The sequence below is a fragment of the Falco biarmicus genome, chromosome 7, assembly GCF_023638135.1.
Source record: "Falco biarmicus isolate bFalBia1 chromosome 7, bFalBia1.pri, whole genome shotgun sequence".
Lineage (NCBI taxonomy): Eukaryota > Metazoa > Chordata > Aves > Falconiformes > Falconidae > Falco > Falco biarmicus.
The window spans coordinates 23,343,200-23,364,611 of record NC_079294.1 but is presented as its reverse complement, the minus strand read 5'-3'; the positions used below and the strand labels follow the sequence as shown (position 1 = coordinate 23,364,611).

The window sequence follows — 21,412 nt, the reverse complement described above, 5'->3', positions numbered from 1 at the left end:
TTTTTTTTTTTTTTTTTCCTTCTTTTTTCTTCCCCTTATTTTCCTTAACCTTCTCCCATAGAAACTTCAAGGCAAAAGGTGCAGGTTCTTTCAGTGGAAGCCAAGCTTGTGAGATCTGGCTTAATTTTTATTTTGTTATACAAATCTATTTACTAATAGGTTATTTGGGGTTAAATCCAGAAGACTTAAGTTTTGCAACATTAAGGTTCTTGGCATGCCACACTCAGGGTTTTGAATCATGTTTTGGTTCTGATGTGTGATGCACGGTGGAAAATTAGGAATGTGAGAATGTCATTGAAGAGAAAGGGTATTTACTGTTCAGGATAGCAAATAAAACACAGAGACGAGACTCAAGTCCTCTTACTTTCTAGGGTTAAGGTGCTGCATTCTAAGCTGCAAGATGCTTATAACCCTCGGGATTTATAGTTGTAAGCCTCTTTTGAAGTTTAAAACATTTATGTGGTTCATGGGTTATTCTTTCTAAAACACCACTGAAGGAGGTGGTAGATGTGCCTCCAGGCAGTGTTATGACATTCAGAGAAGCAGCTGAGGATGTGAGCTGTAAGCTCAAAAATGTATTTCCCAAGCAAGTCCTGTTCACTAACAAGTATTTTTAATCCTGGCAATGACACTACTGGGGACGTCTAAGGATGGCCCTGGATATCTCATGAATTCTCAACCTGTTTCCTGCTGCTGGAAGAACTGGTTTCATTGCCCATTGTGTGGTTCTGCTGTGCCTTCATGTTTGACTCTTTCATAAACCATAACCATCCAGTGAAACCAACAAAAAGTGGGTATTTTCTGCTGCTGTGATGAGCTGAATTGTCTGAGTGGTCTGGCAAATGCTGGTGTAATGGAGAAAGGGAACTAGGGGGAGCAATGAGCAGCTGGATTGATACAACCACCTGCTGCAACCTGGTCTTAAATGTGAAGGGATTGTAGTTTACATTGGTTTAGGTTCTGCAGTGCAGTGAGTAGAGAAGATAATTTGCATCTAGTTAAACCTAGCTTGGATTTCCATGTGGAAGTGTCATGCTGATGAATTTTGAGATGGTAGGAGAGAAAAAAAGTTGTGTGTTTCAGGGGGAGGAAGTTGCACAAAGTAAACAAAAAAGGATTGCCCTTGAAAGAGTAAAATGTTTCAGCTTTTTATGAGGGGGACATGCCATCCCTTTGAAGATATTCCTCAATCAGAAAAAAGTAATAAAAGATGCGCTGGACTAGAGAGGTGGCCAGGGGCAAGCATGGCCTTCAAGCCCAGTTGTCAGGGTCCCTTTCTGAAGGAAGAGAGGATGGTAGAAGTTGTGGTGACTGACTTGGGAACTGTAGAGCACTGCATCTTTTCCCCGCTTTAGCGTATGGATTTATACTCTTACTTGGTATGTGTGGTTTTTTGCTTTGAATGAGGGCTACTTGGTCAAATGGCACGTTGGTGTTAGATGTTTAGTGGTGAGGAAGTACCAGCTTTGAGGAGATGTGTTGGGTATCTGAGCTGTGTAGCTATGACTAGAGAGAACAAGTTCTGGGCTTGCATGAGAACAGGTGTGTTGCAGAACTTCACTTACGCAAAAACTTGAGCAATGGCAAATTTTAGGCTGTAAGAAGGAGGAAGTTATTGCTTGTGGGTTGTTACTGTTTGTTTTCTGTCACCCCATTGCTGACTGCTCTTCTCTCTGCCTCTCGGGAAAGAAGAGGAGCCTCTTATCTGCGTAGTCTGCCTAGGAAACCTTATTTATTTCAGGAGCCACCTCTTAAAACACAGGGAGGTCTGAAAATTGATTTTTTAATAATTTTGTTTTTGAGACAAATGCTGTAATGGAAATAAGCATTTATATGTTAGTTGCTGAAATTTCCTCATTTAATCAGCTCTTGCTTTCAGAAAGGCTGTGTGAAACAGCAGAATTTGTAATTCTGCGCTTGAAACCCTGAGGCACCAGGGAGCACAGGTACAGCCACTTGCCTTAATTGTTCGGTACAATCTGTAAAAGCCTGTATTTCACTTGTTAAATATGTGGAACCATTGATTCACTGTATCTAACCTGTTACTGGCTATAGCTGTGACATGGTCACTCTGTTATGAAACATCAAATCAGTATGTTTAATGTTAACTACCACTTACCTTTCTAGCAAAAGCATGTGGCAGTACCGGGTACCCAGATCTGGACAGGTAACGTTGATTATCGGGCTGTTAGGCCCCAAACAAGGTCTGCCAAGAGTACAGAATTTCTGGAAAAAAATATTAACTTTACATAACCCGAGCAAGGAAACCTAAAACATAGCTGAGCTCAATTAAGTTTGACAATTCATCACATCGACCAGTTATTAGTGAGGTAAATACCTTGTGTTTAAGGAAGAGCTAAAGAATTTTAGCCATGAAAGAAATGCTGTATGATTATAGACTCACTAAAATTTATTTGGGTAGGAGGAGGTGTTTAATTTCAGTCTGCTCCATCCAGCTTTTCTGTAATACTCTGTGATGCTAAATAATCACTGTTTTTAACAGTTATTTTGAAGTAAACTTGCATGTTACATATGACTTTGGAGGCAAAACTGAGTATTAAGTACACTTACTCTGTTTTCCTGGTAAAGATGCCTGCTGTGTTTATTCAGCTATACCTTAGTACTTTATCCCTAACATTTATATGGAATTTTCTGACTCTGTTAGTTTGCAGTCTCTCTTTCTTTGAAGACTGGTGATTGAGCATTGCGGTGTGCAAGTCCGACTTTAAATAGGCAGTAAACAGCAGAGTTTGAAATGTGATTTCCCAGTTTGTTTAGCTCTGTGATGAGGACAGCTGATCTAGAAAAATCTTACTGGATTATGTATGCTTTGATTTTATTAAAAGGAGTCTGCTTTTGCCCCAGACTTCCCAATATAACTGTATTAGGCTCAGTTTTATTGTGGATGTAGAACTGTGTGTGCCATTATAAAGTCCAGGTGCTTTTGCCATTTGAACACTGTATGTAATCTATTAGTACTCTTTGCTTTGAAAGCCTCTAAATTTGTTAGTATTAGTAATTCACTGATAGGGCATTATTTGGGCTTGAGTTGTAGTAGGAATGGTCAATTTTAGAGAAATGATTGTGTACTTTTCTCCCTACCCCCTTCATTCTGGTGTGTGACACCAAATAGCTTATTTGCTGCGGTGCAGCTCTGATTTGGCTCTTTTTCCCGAATGGAGTTGTCAGGTCTTCTGTGTGTTAATGTTGTAAAGGTGATCCAAGAAGTTGTATGCATGTGTTGGATAAATCTTGTTTTTATGCCTAAAATAATGCAGGGTTATTTGTATGATGGGGTCTTCAAAAGTGGGTGTCTGGTGTTTCAAGAAAAGCCCTACCAGTATAAATCTATGTGTAGACAGACATTAAGATTGTTAAAGTCTGAGACTATTTATTCCAGGCAAAGCAGAATTAGGTATCTTGTCCCTGTTTTACTGGAGACTAAGATAAAAATCCTTTCTGAATTTGGCAAGCAACTCTTGCATTGTTTTGTGAAACTGTTTGGTTTTTTTTTTTTTTTTAATTCCTTGATGCCTTCATCTTTGTGAAATAGCTTGTACATGGGCACAGGGCTTCTGCTGATATGTGTCAGAGAGGGCTACCTGAAAGTGAAGTGGGAAGCTTGTGCTTAGGCATAGAGATAGTCCTACAGATATACCCTAAGAAGATAGCTGCAGAGCAGTCTGAGCCAGAGGAAAACTATAAATAATGGGTGCCTTTGAGCACTGTTTAATACAAAGGAGGTGTTAGAGTAATGAAAGTGATTGATAATCCAAGTTATTTGCTGACATCCTCCCTGAAATGATTAGTTATGTAACTCATTTAATTTTCTGAAATTATAGTGAGAATGAACTGCCTTTGGCAAGTTGCCTTTGGTCCAGCCAGGTTTATCCAACTTGTTTTAATTCTGATAGCAGTTATTTCGTATTCTAACTTTTCAGCTGTTCTGATGTGACTTCTGGCAGAACAAGCTGTTCGCTATGAATGTGAACAGGTTTGTTTCAAAGTGAAGAATTAACAGAAATTGAACTAGGAAGAAGGCTGAGAGTCTTCAAAGTGAGAATGCATATTAATGGAAATGTTGTGTGAGGCTTTTGGAGAGCAGTTTTTGTTTAACACTGAAATAGTCCAGTTGAAGTCCACCTTTTTAGTTGATATTGAAAGGTTGTTTTTTTCTGCTCTCATTTCATAAAACTTGATCCTGAATAAAATTAATTTTCTTCTTGTCAAACCCAGTTTCCCATTATTCTTCAAGTGGGAAAGCTTAAAAGCTTGAAACTCTTAGAAAGCTTGAAAGGGCAGATCTTGTCCTGGAAAGGCACATTTTCATACTGAGTAGATGAAACATTTCCTACTTCTTTCTTAGTGAGGCTTGCTCAGAACAGGCAAAGCTTAAGAGAAAGCTTTTACCTGGATATGGTTTCCAGCTCTTGTTCTTCTACATCAGCACCTTTCCTCTCAGTCCCACAAGTGCTTTCAGGAGGACTTTGCTGCCTGCTGCTGCCGTAGGTGAAAGATCATGCGCTGGTTTCAGAGAGATTGCTAACCTGCAGGCTGCAGAGACCTCTGGCTAGACTGTGCAAGTGAACATCTTCCTGCAAAAAACTGAAGGACTCAGTGCATGGTTATTTTCCAGTGAAGTGGTTTGGTTTATTAGCACAGAGGTAATGATGTCTGCACCAAAGAAGTACTAGCAACATGAGTGGAGGAATGTGTTACTCTCAAACTCTTGCTGTTCAACATATGTTCTGCTTTGTGGCTCTTGGGTCCCACGCTAGGTTAATGTAAGCAATGATCCTGGAGGAGGCAGGTGTAAGACAAGCTTTTTCTTCCTCCCACAGCCTTATTTTAAGTTTGAAGTTTGATCTTTTTTTCATTTTCAGAGGTTAAAAAGTACATTAGTTCCTGAAGACAAAAGGGTATGTTCAAAAGACACTTCAAGGTGGGGGGTTGGGGGGGGGGGGGGGGCGGGGAAGGGGAAAGAAATTAAGTAATTAGAGGTTGTAAGTGTACAGTGAGAACTATATGTTTAAATGGAGGTGACTAGCAAAGCTTGTGTGTTTTTGTTTTGTTTTGTTTTTTTCCTTTATGGATGCTGGAGCCACAAGGTCTACCATAATTCCTTTAAAATCAGTTCTGGATATGAAAGTGAGGGAAGGATCTCACAGTTATGATGTCACAAGTCTGTAATTTCATTTTGCAATTAGTCCGGTCATGCTAACCGAAGTTTTTCAGGCTCATAAATGTAGCGGTATTCATGATTAACAACTGGAATTTGTGTTAAAATACATAAAATACATAAATACCCAAAATTCCTCTGTGACTGCCTTTGCTGAGAGTGAAGATATATCCACTGAAGCAGATGACATAATTCTTATATGCTGGGTAAGCTGGAAAATAACAATGACTGAAAATGGGTAATGTTTTTCAACTAACAGGACTTAAAATATGAAGTTTTGTCTGTAGGAATCCATCCTTTAAAGGCGGTTTCAACCTGGTTGCTAATAGAGTCTTGGCTCAGTTGGTAGCAGTAGAGATGGAAAAATGCCCACCTCCAGTTTGGCTTCTGAGCCTCTGCTGGGACTACGGTAATGTTAACTACAAGTGCTCAAAGGGTATGTGATAATTTTAAAATTCTCACTATAGGAGGCTGAATACAAGCTGATATTCTCCAGAAAGAGTATTAGCAGCACTGAGAAACAATGGATAACATCAACTTTTAAGAAAAGGGCTTGTTTTTTGGATGATTAAAATAATTTTAGAGGTCATTATTTGTCTTAATACCGTTACCAAACAAACATGAAATCTTCATCTCTAGATAAGCTTTGTATTAATCTTCTGTACTATTCTTAGTATACAGCTTTCAGTCACAAAATAGAACTTAAACCAAAAATAATCGCCATAATGAAAAGAATATATATGTTCAGAAATTGGGCAGTGTGCTGACAGTGAAGCAGTTTGGTATCTGGTATCTTTACATCTAGTACTGTTGGCAAAACAAATTCTGCAAAAGCTAAATTTGTTGAATTTGAGTCTAAAACATGCAGACTTGCAATAGAGGATCTCCTTGCTTTTGGAGTGCATGATATTGGAGGCAGATTGTTCTTCACACAAAGAATCTGTGAAGGTAGCGGAGACATACTTCACCTGTAAGGTGAACCAGTTTAATTCATTATCTCTTCTCTTGTGCTCTCAAACTTGAAGGCAGTTTAGGTGTCAAGAGAAAAGGCTGAATTTCTCAGAGGTTTTCTTCGCTTTCAGCTTGGCATTCTTGAAAATGTGTATTCAAATGAAGCAGGACTAAGATGAGGTCTAGTTACTGTTAATAATACAATAAAAAATACCAAGTTCCAGTTACATACAAGTGTTTGCTTAAATCTGTATTAAAGCAATCTCTTCTGCTTTTCTTCCTTAATTGTTTCAATGAAGGCAGATGTCAGTTACTTTTTGAAACTCTCAGTATAAATGGTTCAAATCTTTCAAAGGTTTGCTCTAATAGCTGCGGAAGAAGGTTGCCAAAGTCCAAAAGAAATTGTGAAATGCATTTTTTAGTAATTGGTGTAATGTGCTTTAAATTTAGTCTGTGAAGTCTACCTAGCAGAAAACCTCCTGGTATTAGGAAAAACTGTTGGTGTTAGTACAGTCACAAACTAGAAAAATGAAGACAGACTTAATTTAGCATTTACCTTTTGACTTGCAATAGTTTATATAGTCTACTGAAATGATTCCTAGCATTGGCAGAATTACCAATTGCAAACTCTGTGTTACAGTGCCTTAATTATAGTTAACCGTGAAGTTCCAAGTGGAACAGGCTTCGTCAACACTGAAAAATTTTAAAAACCCAGTTGTTGTTTTTTTTTTAATACCCTTCCAGAGATGTTATTGGTGCAGGTGGAGTAAAAACCCGAACTTGCAGGTTGTAGGTTATCCTTTGTACTTTCTGAAAAGATCAACTGTAGGTTGCTGTTAACTCAATCCTGATGTGTTGAACTATTAGTGGCTGCCATACTTTGAAGCCTACTTATTACATTAGAGATAGCCTGCTGTTAGCTTAGGGTCCAAATCCAGCCTTTAAGACAGAATTTTTTGTTTTGTTTCTGACCTTTTGTAATGCCTAAGTGTAGTCAATACTTGCCTTTGTTTTGGGATTTTTCTCTGGATTGCTGAGTAATAGATGCATAGATGCAAAGTCAACTCAGATCCTGCAAGGTCTGTTGGCTTGCGGTTATTACTGTGCATCCAAACCAGCAGCGTTATCAGCTCCCAGCTGGACTGGGGAAGCAGTACAGCTGCTGCTCTCAAGCTCCATGCAGAATTACCATTGCCACCAACAGCTGGTTCTGTACTGGGCAGACCTCTGTGCTGCAGTACCACTCTGGTCCTCTGTAGCTGCTGCACAGTGCTGGGTCTGTCTCAGAGATGCTGCCTTTTGTAGAGATGCTGCTTTTTGTAGAGCTGCTCTGGCTCACTGGTCTTCCCAGTCTGCTTTTGCTTTTTTGCAAGGGTGAGGGGGAAGTGAGAGGGGCTGCTCAGAGGAGAGCCGTGCTGGGCCCCTGCTGTCCCTGCATTTCCCAGGGTGGTTCCAATGCTGGGGAGCCGGTGTGGGGCTGGTGCTGCACCTGGGCTGGCTATCCCTGGAAAGATGGAGGTTGTGAGGTGCCTCTGTAGCTCCTTGGCTTTATGAGCAGTGGTCTTGGGCTGATTGTACTTGAGTGGGTGCCAGGCTTTCTTGCAGGGGACAGTGTGTACACTGTAGCTCAGCCTGCCTTTATCCTAGATAATGAGACTGTCTCTGTGTATTGATTCAGTCTGCAAACAGTGAGCTGTGCAAAAGTGGGTCCCACATTTAGAGTTATCTACGCTCAGAGAATACAGCTGCTGTAACTTCTTTCCTCTCTGGAGAAAAAAATAAAACCACAACAGCCCAAACTTTGTCTTTTGGTATTTCTTCTTCATCCCGATAGGCAGAACAAAAAGGAGTAATATTTCTTTAATGGCAGAGCATAACATTCATTCCCATAGCTCAGTGGTGTGGAATATGTATTTTAGCACATCTCCAATTAAACTGATACGCTCTTAGTATACTCAAACTAAAACTTAAAAACCCCCACAAAACAAACAAACAACAAACCCAAAAGAACAGTGGAGACAAATGCTTTGACTTCTAGTGAAGTGTGTCTTAGTCCAGGGTTTGTCTCGGAGGCAATGTTCCGTTTAAATGAAAGTTTTGTGGGATCTGGAGTACTGCTATGTCAAAATTTTGTGTAACTGCCCTCCTCCCATATAGTTTGTGATTCAGATTAGGATACAGGTATTGAGCTAGCTGCGCCTTTGCCCTTTGCCTGTGCCAAGCGCACCCCAAGTGTTCACCTTCATGAAATTCCCTATCAGGATAATAAGGTACAGAGTTCCCTCTTCATCTAAGGTAAGGACTCTGATACCTTATAAAGTATGTGGGTTTATCTAGGAGGTTCAAGTGTGTTTGGATGAACTTAGCAAGTAATAGTACTGAAATTTTGTCTTGATAGAGGAATGTTTATGAAGAAGTACTTAGAGAAAAAAAAAAAAGAATTAGACAATGTGTGTTAGCTTATATAAAGGCTTACCACGCCGAATGGTGAGCTCGTTCAGCCTAGAGGTATTAGGTAGCAGTCACCTGGTATCTCAGGCTGGGTGTCCCCCTTGCCCTCACCACCTTAGCAGCTCTTTTTTTTTTTTTTTTTTTTTAAAAAAAAAAAAAAGGGAGGAAGGTGGCAGCTTTAAAATGCAACGAATCGCATCTCTGTCATGCAGACATCTACTCCTGTCTCCACATTTAACTTCTTGTTCAGATGAGGCTTGTGTTGAGTCTGTTTTCCTCATTTTGTTTCTTTCCTAGGGGCACAATTTTGTACTAAACCAATGTAGCCTAACTGCAAATCTTTTACTAGTTCAACCTGTTTTATAGTTACAATTTAGATGCAATACAGTTTCTTTTGGTGACCATCTATGGTAAAAGCTTATACAAAATAGACCTAAACCAGCAAGCCCATATTTTGGTTGAACAACAGCTTATGCTGTAAATCGCACCCTATATTTTTTTTTATTAAACTTAAAATGTTGGATTCTCCTCATATACCTTGGCAAATTATTCCAGTGGCTAAAAGTAAGCCACAAATATTAATCTAGTATCAAATGCCAGCTACTTGATCTAGCAGGAAAAAAGCAAAAGATGAAAAGAAGTTTGAAGTCTTTGTCATGTAGATTATGATCTAGTTGCTTAATTTTCTGTTATATATTTCAGAAGTCATTTAGCCTGAGTAGAAGAACTCAGTTTTCAGGTATGTGTGGGAGTGGGATGAGGACCTGATACTACAAAGCTTTTCTTGAAATGTGGGCACCCAACCTGCAGGCAATACTTCAGCGATAAGTGTGAAGGAGACATGATGAGTGGACTGCCGATGGCGCTTCCCCTGCCTACGCATTCTGAGGTCATTTCTTCTGTCTCTTGCAGCATCAAGTATTCACTTAGCCCTCACATTCTTACTGGCATAACTAGGATCCGGGATAGTCCTTATGATGGAAGTTTAGGATATATTCCTTTTTGTGTATGCATGATCTTATACTTGTCATAACTCATATTGAAATAAATTCACTGTGAGAAGGAATCCGTAACCATAACTAGTCCTTTTTTATTACCTGTGAATTTGTCAGTTTCTTGATATTGGCAGATTTTAGAGTCATAGAATCATTTAGATTGGAAAAGACCTTTAAGATAATCAAGTCCAACTGTTAACCCAGGACTGCCAAGTCCATCACTAAACCATGTTGCTAAGCACGGCATCTGCGCATCTTTTAAATACTTCCAGGGATAGTGGTTCCACTGCTTCCCTGGGCAGCCTGTTCCAACTCTTGACCACCCTTTCAGTGAAATTTTCCCTAATATCCAATCTAAACCTCTCCTACTGCAACTTGAAGCTGTTTCCTCTTGTCCTGTCACTTGTTATTTGGGAGAAGAGACCTGCCCCCACCTGCCTACAGCCTATTGTCAGGTAGTTGCAGAGAGTGACAAGGTCCTGCCTGAGCCCCCTTTTCTCCAGAATAAAAAAACCCAGTTCCCTCAGCCGCTCCTCACAAGACTTGTGCTCCAGACCCTTCACCAGCTCCGTTGCCCTTCTCTGGACACGCTCCAGCACCTCAATGTCCCTCTTGCCGTGAGGGGCCCAAAACTCAACACAGTGTTTGAGGTGCAGCCCCACCAGTGCCCAGTACAGGGGGACAATCACTCCCCTTGCCCTGCTGGCCACGCTGTTTCTGATACAGGCCAGGATGCTGTTGGGTTCTTGGCCACCTGGGCACACTGCTGGCCCACGTTCAGCCGGCCGTCAGCCAGCACCCCCAGGCCCTTTTCCCCCAGGCACTTTCCAGCCGCTCTGCCCCCAGCCCGTAGCGCTGTGTGGGGCTGCTGTGACCCACGTGCGGGACCCGGCACTGAGCCTTGTTGAACCTGGTACAACCGGCCTCGGCCCACGGGTCCAGCCTGCCCGGATGCCCCTGCAGAGCCTGCCTGCCCTCCAGCAGCTCAACACTCCCCCCAGCTCGGTGTCGCCTGCAAACTGGCTGAGGGTGCACTCGATCCCCTCGTCCAGATCGTCGATAAAGATACTAAACAGAGCTGGCCCCAGCACTGAGCCCTGGGGAACACCACTTGTGACCGGGCACCAGCTGGGTGTAACTCCATCCACCACCACTCCCTGGGCCCGGCTGTCCAGCAGCTTTTTACCCAGCGCAGAGTGCACCCGTCCAAGCCGTGAGCAGCCAGTGTCTCCAGAGAAAGCTGTGGGAGATGGTGCCAAAGGCTTTACTAAGGTCCAGGAAGGCACCATCCACAGCCTTTCCCTTGTACACTAGGTGGGTCATCTTGTAGAAGGAGATCATGTTAGTCAAGCAGGACAATACATAGGATGTTTTACTGTTATGTATTCTTTCCAAGCATAAATACAATACAAGCATTATTAAGCCTAATGCTAATCTTTGCTGGACACAAACAGAAATACCTTCTGTTCCTTTCCCTGGTGGACTCCCATTTACCCATCAATACAATTAATTGATCACAAAAGTATATGTTTAACCCACTCGAATTTAATATTATGCAGCTAAATTTTATGAGGTTTATATGCCTTTATTTAACGCTGTGAAATCATGATAATAGAGGTTAGTTTGTGATAATGGTGATTCTTGTGGCAGAAGCTTGGAGCTTATGAAGGAAATAGTGAGATTGCACTTCTTTATTTGTTAAATATTTGTATTATGGAGGTCTGGAGACTTCTGAGTAGAGAGAAAAGAAAGATTTTGTTACTGTATTACTGTATGATCAGATTAATTTTCAGATTAGTAGTGTAGGAAACCATGCGTTACAAATGAGCTTAGAAGACACTTCCTTTATTTGCTGAATAGCTAGTACGGCCATCACAAGAGCTCCCAAGGTGTGAAACAAACATTAGAATCTGTGGAGTATTCCTTGTAGAAGCTTTTTATCTTCTGAACATGAAGAGGATTTACAGTATAAAAAGCAGGATGTGAAATCAAATATTTCTACAGCGTGGTTATGGCTGAATTATGCAAGTCAAAACCTGTTCTTTCCTTTCTACAAGATATGAACTGATTTATATGTATTCCAAATAGTGCATAGGATATGCTTCAAATTAATCTATTTTAAGTTGTTTAGATGAACCTCTTTTAAAGTGGCTCTCAGGAAGATGGAGTTTAGTATTGTATTATGCTCTTTTTCCAAAGAAGTTGAAAAACCTATTGTACTTCACTGCTTTTTTTTAGTTTGGTGTGAAATGCTGTCCAAACTTTTGGAAATAAATCCAGAAACAGCAAACCAGAGTCTTTAAAATAATACTTGGTTCCATACACCTGAAAGCAGTTTATGAAAAATGTTGTTAGAAACCTCAGATGGCACCCTTCAATTTAAAGGAATCGTAAAATGAGTCATTCTTTAAAAAAAATTAAAAAAAAATCTATAGTGGTTTTTGTCCAGTAATAGGAAAAGGGATTGACTTTGGATATAAAATGCTGACCTTTATTGCATTTGCATTAGGCAGAATTATTAACATTGTATTCTAGAGGCTGTGGCACATTTTTGGCAAGCTGATGCATTCCTCCCTTTCTCTGTTGCTTCCACTCAAGAGCTTTTGTCTTTCTCCATTTGCCTTTTGAAGAGAGAAATGCAGTGTACATGAAGACCTCTGAAACTGTAACTTGAGTTTGGATTTGACGTAAAGCTAAATTGTTACCATAAATTCAGACTACAGAAATAAGCAAAATGTAAGAGCTCTGTTTTCTTATTTAAATAAAACCAAATATAGTTAAACTGTAGAATCAGGCAGTAGGAAATTAACTGCCCAGACTTTTGTAACTAATACCTGGCAGAGCTGAGAAACATCTACTGTGTAAGTTAATTGTGCCTGCTCCATGTATGTTTGTCTACCATCTTTTCTGCACTGAGAGAAGACTATTATGAAAGATGACAGTGAGTTGAATAAATATAAGAAAAAAACCCAACTTGTCGTAGCAACACAAGAAGTGTATGGTAGTATGATGCAAACTGCCGTCATGCTCTATTTTTAGCAATTATGAACTTGGTCTGTGATTTTACACAGAAATCTTAGTCTCTATTGAATGAGTTTGTGTGGAAGAGCAGCGGAACCTATAATGTTTTTTAGTATGGTAAGAACTTACATTTTCATTATCAAACCTATTGGATACCCATGTAACATAGCTGAAAATTGTTATGTGCCACGAGCTAATACTTCGAAGGATTCTTTTAAGCCTGTCATATGCAAAACCCCGTTAGCAAGGTTCAAAGGTGGCTCCACGCCCTGCATGCACAGAAGATCTTTTATGATCAGTCTTGGAATGCTACATATGTGGTTGTTTCTAAAACAAACAGATAATAACTCTTCCCTTCTGCCTCTGTCTGTATATAGACACAGATGAATTTAAAAGCTTGATAATTCAAGCTGCTTTTTATTTATTTTCTTTATTGACATAAAAAAGTGTAAAAAGTTAAGTTCTCCTTTAAATGGATATTGAAGTAGTTTAATACTAATATTTAAGAAAGCAAGTTTTTTTTATAAAGCTAGTAATACTTAACTTTAAAGATATTGCCCTATGATGTGTTGTATCTAAGGCTGAAGAATTATGTCCCTGAGATGAGAGAAATGGAGATGGAGGGGGGAAGCTGAATTTTCATGGCCAAGGATATCTAAAAATGGGGCATAAATAGTAGCACTGGTTTTCATTTTTATGCCCTTTTCAAATTTTATGCAATAATGTATTGGGTTTGCATGGCAAGGTTTTTGTAGCGGGGGGGCTACAGGGGTGGCTTCTGTGAGAAGATGCCAGAAGCTTCCCCTGTGTCCAATGGAACCAACGCCAGCTGGCTCCAAGATGGACTAAGCACTGGCCAAGGCCGAGCCCATCAGCAGTGGTGGTAGTGTCTCTGTGATAACATATTTAAGAAGGGGGGCAAAAACCTGCACAATTGCAGTTGGTGAGAGGAGTGAGAATATGTGGAACAGCTCTGCCAACACCATGGTCAGTGCAGGAGGGGCAGGAGGTGCTTCAGGGAGTAGAGATTCCCCTGCAGCCTGTGGTGAAGACCATGGTGAGGCAGGCTGTCCCCCTCAGCCCACAGAGGGTAATGGCGGAGCCGATATCCACCTGCAGCCCGTGGAGGACCCCACCAGAGCAGGTGGATGCCCGAAGGAGGCTGTGACCTGTGGGAAGCCTGTGATGGAGCAGACTCCTGGCAGGCCCTGTGCCTCGTGCAGAGAGGAGCCCGCGCTGGGGCAGGTGGGCTGGCAGGGCTTGTGACCCAGTGGGGGACCCACGCTGGAGCAGTCGGTTCCTGAAGGGACTGCACCCCGTGGGAGGGACCGACGCTGGAGCAGTTTGTGAAGAACTGTAGCCCATGGGAAAGACTCATGCTGGAGAAGTTCATGAAGAACTGTCTCCTGTGGGAAGGACACCGTGCTGGAGCAGGGAAGAGTGTGAGGAGTCCTCCCCTGAGGAGGAAGGAACTGTGTCACCTGTCCCCCTGAGCCACTGCAGGAGAGGTGGTGGAGAAAATCAGGAGTGAAGTTAAGCCTGGGAAGAAGGATGGGGTGAGTGGGAAGGTGTTTTTAATATTTGGGTTTGTTTCTATTTATCCTACTCTGATTTGATTGGTACCCAAGTCGAATCTGTTTTGCCTCTGACAAAGTAATTTGTAGTGATCTCCTTGTCCTTATCTCGACCTATGAGCTTTTCATTGCATTTTTTTCTCTTCTCTGTCCAGCTGAGGAGGGGAGTGACAGAGCAGCCTTGGTGGGCACCTGGTGTCCAGCCAGGGCCAGCCCACCACATCCTTGTTTGGAGAAAACAGAAAATGTTCTGTGTGAAATATGGAAAGGTAGCCCACTTTTCTGAATGTTGCTGTTTCTCACCTTTTGTAAGGTGCTGTGGTTTTAAGGGAGGATAGAAAAATGCTCAAACAGTATCCTGTATGTCTTGGGGTCTATATGTACCACAGTAGCGTTGAATCTTCGAAACAGTTTCAAACTGAGTAAACTAGGGGCTTCTTTTTAAAAAAAAGATGTATTAAGAAAAATAAATCTCTGTTTCCATAGATTATATATATCTTCTTGGAGTAAGGTTTCTGGTTGTCACTGCACTCTTAGTGACTGGAAATTCTCATCTGTAATGCCTTTACTATTTATAACTATTATCCGGAGTTACAAAATTTCTGAAAAAGCAGAATAGCTAATAATTCCATAATGGAAGACATCTGGCTACTTCCAGACAAAGCTTTTCAAGTGATGGCAGATACTTAAAAACAAACAAACAACAAAAAAAGGCAAAGAGGGGAAGTGTCTAAGTATCTTCTCTAGGAGATTGTCATGAAAGTTCAGAGATACTTAAGAAGGTGGGATTTAGCTTTTCTAGTGAAGTGTTGCATCTGGATGGCTCTTGTTACTCTCAAAACTGCTGGTGAGGTCAGAAGTTTTCAAATATTCAGCTATCACACAAACCTTTCAGCTGTGTTAAGTTCACATCCTTTGTGATACGCTGGCATTATGGCTTTTCTATCTCATCTGTCATCTTAGTGTATACTGGCTAACCACTGTTGCTGTTTTCTGCCCTTCACATATTCAGAAAGGAAAACTACAGACCACTTGAAATACTTTAATCTGTACAGTCACTGGATTCTTCATACTCATTTTAGTAAACCTGAGTTAAGGAAACATTGGTTGGGGAAGTAATGCTTTTCTTTTGCCCATGTGGGCAAACCAGTTTTTCTTGTTCAGTGGTAACCAGTATAATATAAAATACGTGTATTTGGGTTGTAGTTTCTTTATTTCATTTGTAATCTAGTATTCTGAGGTGATTGTTTTCCTGTGCTGTGTATATTGATCTTGACATTTCAAACTGTAAAACTGTAATTAAACTAGCAATGTGCTTTGGGAAAGCTAGCAGAAAAATCCATTATTCAGTGCCTGAAGACCTTTTATTTTGTTTTTTCCTCTTTATGAATGTGTACTGCTGGTTGTTTTCTCATCAGTTGCGCACAGAAGTCACAGTATACTTCTGTGCAACTTAATGCAGACAGGTGACCTGGTGGGGACTTAAATTGTAGTATTTAGTAGCATTGTCGTGGTCTTACTGATATTTCTGAAAACAGAATGTCCTTAAGCAAGTCCTTTTGAGAAATTTGGCTTAGTAGAGTTTACTGTTAGTGCTTAGGGAAGCTGTGATGAACTTGTCAGTCTTCAATATGAAAGTCAGCAACCTATGATATTTCTAGCCCTGGAAGGAATCTCATTATTAAGGATATGTTTCCTCTCCTTATGTACAGTGAAATCTGTAAGACAGAATAAGAAACTATTGCCAGGGTCTTCAGCTATTGAGTTCAATTTGGGGCATACTGTAATTAAAAACAAGTAGCAGGAAAACCATTCCCCACAATACAGGTATGATTATTTTTTTATACATATATAATTCCAGGCTCATGTAGCATGAACAGGATATACTGTACAACAAATTTTATGTTTTAGTTGATGATTGTTAACAGTGGCCATTAAATAGAGTGAGATCTGGTAATGAATACAGACACTTTCTTTGGGAAAAAGAAGTAATACTATGCAATGACCTATAGCACAGAAATTATCATTTATACTAGTTAGTCTATGAAATGGCCTATAGCACAGAAATTATCATTTATACTAGTTAGTCTAAGTTTCTTAAGTTTTGTAAAATAAATTCCATTCCTGTAGAAGTCAAAGTAGTAAAGCACCAGATGGAGTTGTCTGATGAGCCATGTCTGACTTGTGGATCACTAGTAAGAACTTGTCTACTTTGCTGTGCTGAAGCTTTTTTCTGAACGCATGTTTTGCTGAGAAACTACATACTGTGACTCTGTTAAATTGTGTATCTGCTAGTTACTGAATGCTACCAGTTTCTGAACAAAAATAGTTATTTTAAAAACTAACAATAAAAATGCTTCCTGTCAGTCAATGAGACTTTCCTTGGATGTGTGCAGAAAGAACTTGAGGAGGTACAAAGCAGTCTCTGCTTTCTATGCTCAGATGCCACTTTAGACATAAATGCCGAGTGGTGTGACCCACAGCAGTGTTTCAAGTCAGGCTTTCAAATACTTGGTCGGAATTGTGTTGATAAGGGCACAGTTTTGGGTGTGCTGGCCTTTAGAGAGGCTTGAGATATCACAGGTCTTGCACTAATACCTGGATTTTCACTTCTTGCATTGAGAAGTAATACAGTTTTGCTTTTTGAGTGCATGGAAGTTAATGGTAACTAGTACATTAATACAATTTAAGTAATACTAATTTTTGTAGAACCTTATTTTTCTACTTTAGTACTTGTTTTGATACCTCTTCCACGGAGTTTTGAATCTGATAGGTTAAAAAACATTGGTTTGTACAGCTATGATGTATTTTCACTAGTAAAAATACTGTCTCTGGCAGATCTTTGTATTCACTACTACGCTTAAACAGACACTAAAAAAAAACCTCACTGACTTGTTTCTGAAGATACCACTCCCAACATTTCTTCAGCTGTGATTCTACTTTTATTGATCTGCTTGTGGAAATTATTAAAGTAGATGAAACAGCTGCATGCTGGCTGTTTAATTTTTAGTGTGGTTTGGGGTCAAACAAAAATAGCAGTACTTATGTTGGAAAGAAGGAACACTGTGCCAAACTGATTATACTTGTAAATGCACTAGAGTTTTACCTAGAGCACTGGGCCAAAATGGGTGCTTGTTTTGGAATAGACTTAATTAAAGTTTTGTTCCAAGTTTGGTTTTTTTTTGTAAACCTGTTAAATCAGTTTGGGAGCCACTGATTTGTAGGGAACTGGTTAAGGATGTACTGTTGCTTTCATCTTCTCTCTCTCTCTTTCTCCCCCCCCCCTCCTGCCTTCCACTGTTTCTACAGTTGTTCAGGCTCCTTGTGCCTTAAACAGTTGCCCTATGTCACACAGAGTGGCTGGGGTGCCTCCAGCTGGAGAGGACTGTCTGACAGAAGAGCAAGAGCATGGCACAATGTATACCTACGTACAGGAGGAATAGGAGTAGTAGGAAAGGAACATTCCAATTGTGTTAATACATGAAAGCCATGTACACTTGTGAGCTTGAGGGACAGAAGATACTGGTATGGAGTCCTATAGCCACTTCTTGTTATTCTCAGAATTAGTTTCTTATATATGATGCTTCTTATCAGCCTCTGTCAGATGCTTTCTGAAAATCCAAATATGTTTTTCGTCTTTAAACAACTCAGTTAAATGTAGTTGACAAGAATGCTGATGGACAGCTAAAGTATATCTGGATTTCTACAAAACTGGGGTTTGTTTGTCCTACTTACGAGGTTTGAAATAACTTAATATTTTAAGACAGGCTAAAGTTTGGGAATACATTGGTTTTTATAAGTGTGAAAATAATCTCACTTTAATCTGTCTTGACAGATGTCAAATTGTTAATACCAGCTATTCTATGCTTCTCTGGAGCTTTCACTGCTGCGGTTTGTTTGGGATACTTTGTTTAAACCAGCTTATCACCCTGAAGTATGGCTTGTAACTAACTCTCAGAACTGCTGCTAGCACCCTTTAAATGTGACTGCAACATTTACTATCCTGTGGCGTAAAAGGTGGCTTCAGTGGGTGCATGTTAGGAACTCGGTCATTTGCTGTGTGTGGTCAGAGCTCTTTAACACATACTATCCAGACCTATTGAGTTGTTTACATTATTTGTTCTAAGATTTCACCTCTTGACATATGTATGACAGTGCTGTGCCCTAGAAATGCAGGGCAGGCTGTAAGGTATGGGTAGATGCTTAAGATGAAAGAGCTGTATGTTCTAGGTGCGTAATTTCAGTTTCCTGAAAGCAACAATTCACTTTCATCACAGTTATAAACAGGGAAGTTGTGCTACTGGTGAGGAGACAGCTGTCTCGCTACCTAATCACGTTCATTCCAGTGCATCTCACATATCTATCTGGCTCTCTATTTTTGACTGCAGGAGCAAACTTAACCATCATTAGCATGATACTTGTGTTTTAAGGTTAAGCAGGGTAGAGAGACAATTTGGAGCTAATTCTAACCAGTTGGTTAAGGCTTCCTTCATTTGTTTGTATTATATCAAAATGGTTAAGTTAGAACATGCGCAATAAGAAGTTTTTCAAGAATTGCCTTTTCCCTTATTTTGTACTTTTTTGAATCTGAACTTAACAGCACCTCCTGCTTGTGCATGTGTGAGCAGTGACAGTAAAGGAATGTAGAAAAGATGTGACTGGGAGTGGCTTTAGACCTCAGTTTTCAGGTAAGTGTTCAGGGACATGAAAGGCAAGAAGAAGGGCTTCTGCAACTATATCAGCAGCCAAAGGAAGACTAGGGAAAACACAGAAAAACCTGAGGTACATGGTGCCTTTTTTGCCTTGGTCTTTATTGGTAAGATTTGCCTTCTGGAGTCCCAGGCCTTGGAGACTAGTGGAAAAGTCTGGAGCAATGAAGACAGCCTTGGTAGAGAAGGACCAATTAAGGGAACCTGTAAACAAATTTGCTATAAGGAAGTCTGTGGGACCTGACAGAATACACCTATGAGCGTTGAGGGAGCTGTTGTCACAGCAAAGCCACTCTCAATTATTTTTGAAAGATTGTGACAATAGAAGATGATTCCTGAGGATTGGCAGAAAGCAAATGTCACTCTTGCCTTCAAAAAGGGCAAGAGGGTCTGGGGATTTACAGACTGATCTGCCTTACCTTGATTCCTGTGAAGATGATGGAGCAAATTCTCCTGTGAAGCTATTTCCAAACATATGAAGGACAAGAATGTGATCAGTAATAGTCATCTTGGACTTACGAAGGGGAAGTCATGCTTGACCAACTTGCGAGCCTTCTGTGACAAAATGACTGGGTTGGTAGATGAGGGAAGAGCAGTTGATACTGTTTGACTTCAGCAGTGGTTTTGCCATTTAACACCCTTACTAACAATCTAGATGATGAAGTACAGGCTGGATAAGTAGACAGTGAGGTGGATCGCAAACTGGCTGAAATGCTGGGCTTGAGGGGTTGTGAATGGTGGCACAAAGTCCAGCTGGAGGCCAGTTACTATTGGTGTACCCTAGGGGCTGATTGTATGGCCTGCACTGTTTAATGTCTTCTTTAATGACCTGAACGGTGGGACAGAGTGCACCCTCAGCAAGTTTGCAGATGATACAAAATTGGGAGGAGTGGATGACACGACTGCAGTTGTGCCTCCGTTCAGAGGGACTTTGACAGGCTGAAGAAATGGACTGATGGGAATCTCGTATTCGGAAAGGTTCAACAAGCAAATCTGCTACCAGAGTGTCTGCATTCCAGCACCATCAACCCTGTACTTCACTGTTTGTAGCGCTGCTGGCTGTTGGCAGACTGCTTATACTTAGGCTTGAGTAGCATACTGTTGTTCAAGCGTGGTGATTAGACTAAAAATATGCAAAAGTGTTTGGAGAGAACTATCAAAGTCCTAGAGAAGAATGTGATAGCAAAGCTATAACATTTATTGTAAGGGTACTTGAAGTGTTGAGGAGGTGATTTTCACAGCTCTGGACCATTATTGAAATGTTACTTGATGTCACAGTTCAGTGAAGCAAGGAATGTGGAAGTGGTTTTAATCACAGCTCATGTAATGATTTGCCCCTTGAAAGCTTACAGGGTCGCTGCTGTCGGGCCCTCTGTTGCTGAACCCATGGCCCATTATGCTTGGTACAGCCAGCCCTGCTGCCACAAGTTGCATGCAATTTGTAAGTTATGTATTCATGAAAATGCAGCATCCTGTCCAGCTGTCTCAGTCTTCAGAAATAGTGTTGCCACTTCATGTTATTGTTTGCTTAAGCACATCTTTCCCAAGATTTCCGATGTTCATATAGTATTGGTTCTTATCTTTAGAGATGTTTTTAGCTGGAGTTACTGGTTGCGCAAAAGGTGAATTGTGAAGAGTCAAAGCTTTTCCAAGAGGAGTGCTAGGAATAGACTCCTTAACTTGTCTGTGTTTATGGGTAACTAACTTTAACAGAACTATTGGGGTGTATGTTAAGCATCTTGTATGTAGCAGTGTAAAGCATTTGATACAAGAATTTGGAGTCCAAAAGAAGGACTTGAAGATGATGACCTGGATTGATTGTCATGCCCAAAGTTGCACAGCAAATTGGGGTTGTGTGAACTCTGGAAGGTTTTCATAAACCTTATTAAGCAAAATTCTAATGTGACTACACTTGCTTGAAGGAGTGAAAAGCAACAGTTTTGTAGCATCAGTGCTGCATCCGATCTTGAAAGCAAGTAATAGTTCATAAGCTTCAGGAGAAAAACTTGGAATAGCTATATGCTACAAATGATGCTCTTTTCTGCTAAAAAGTCCAATGTATGAATTTTTGTTCAGGGTTTTTATGTTCGTCTGTTTTAGTACATCTTTATCATGGCCTGAGACTGTGACATCCTTCCATGGCTTTGTTCTTTCATGAATGCTGCTGTATGATTGAAAAAGCCATCACGAGCTTCTAAATTGTAGGTAGTCTCCAGAATGGAGATAATCAACGACTTAGTTAAGTCAAAAAGAAAAAAAAAACAAACAAACCCAAAAGACTTGATTAATGTGATTATGCAAAGAAAAATTTTAACTTCATGCCACTAATGCTTGACACCGATGTTCATCTATACACATACCACCTTCACAGGTTTCTGTGTTTATCTTTTTACTTATGTTGACTTGGCAGATCTGGCACAGCTAAGAGTGGATTTTATTAGTGCATCACTGATAGATGTCCATGTGTATTAATTTAGATCATGAAGTTGCACAAGTATCATGACTTTGTATGAGAAGACAGGAGGCAGGATG

At 40.4% G+C, this 21,412-nt stretch overlaps 1 protein-coding gene across 10 annotated transcripts in view; it reads left to right on the top strand.

Moving 5' to 3' along the window:
- Positions 1-21,412, top strand: part of NUMB (NUMB endocytic adaptor protein) — a 96,162-nt gene that overhangs the window by 10,604 nt on the left and 64,146 nt on the right. The window lies entirely within an intron of this gene.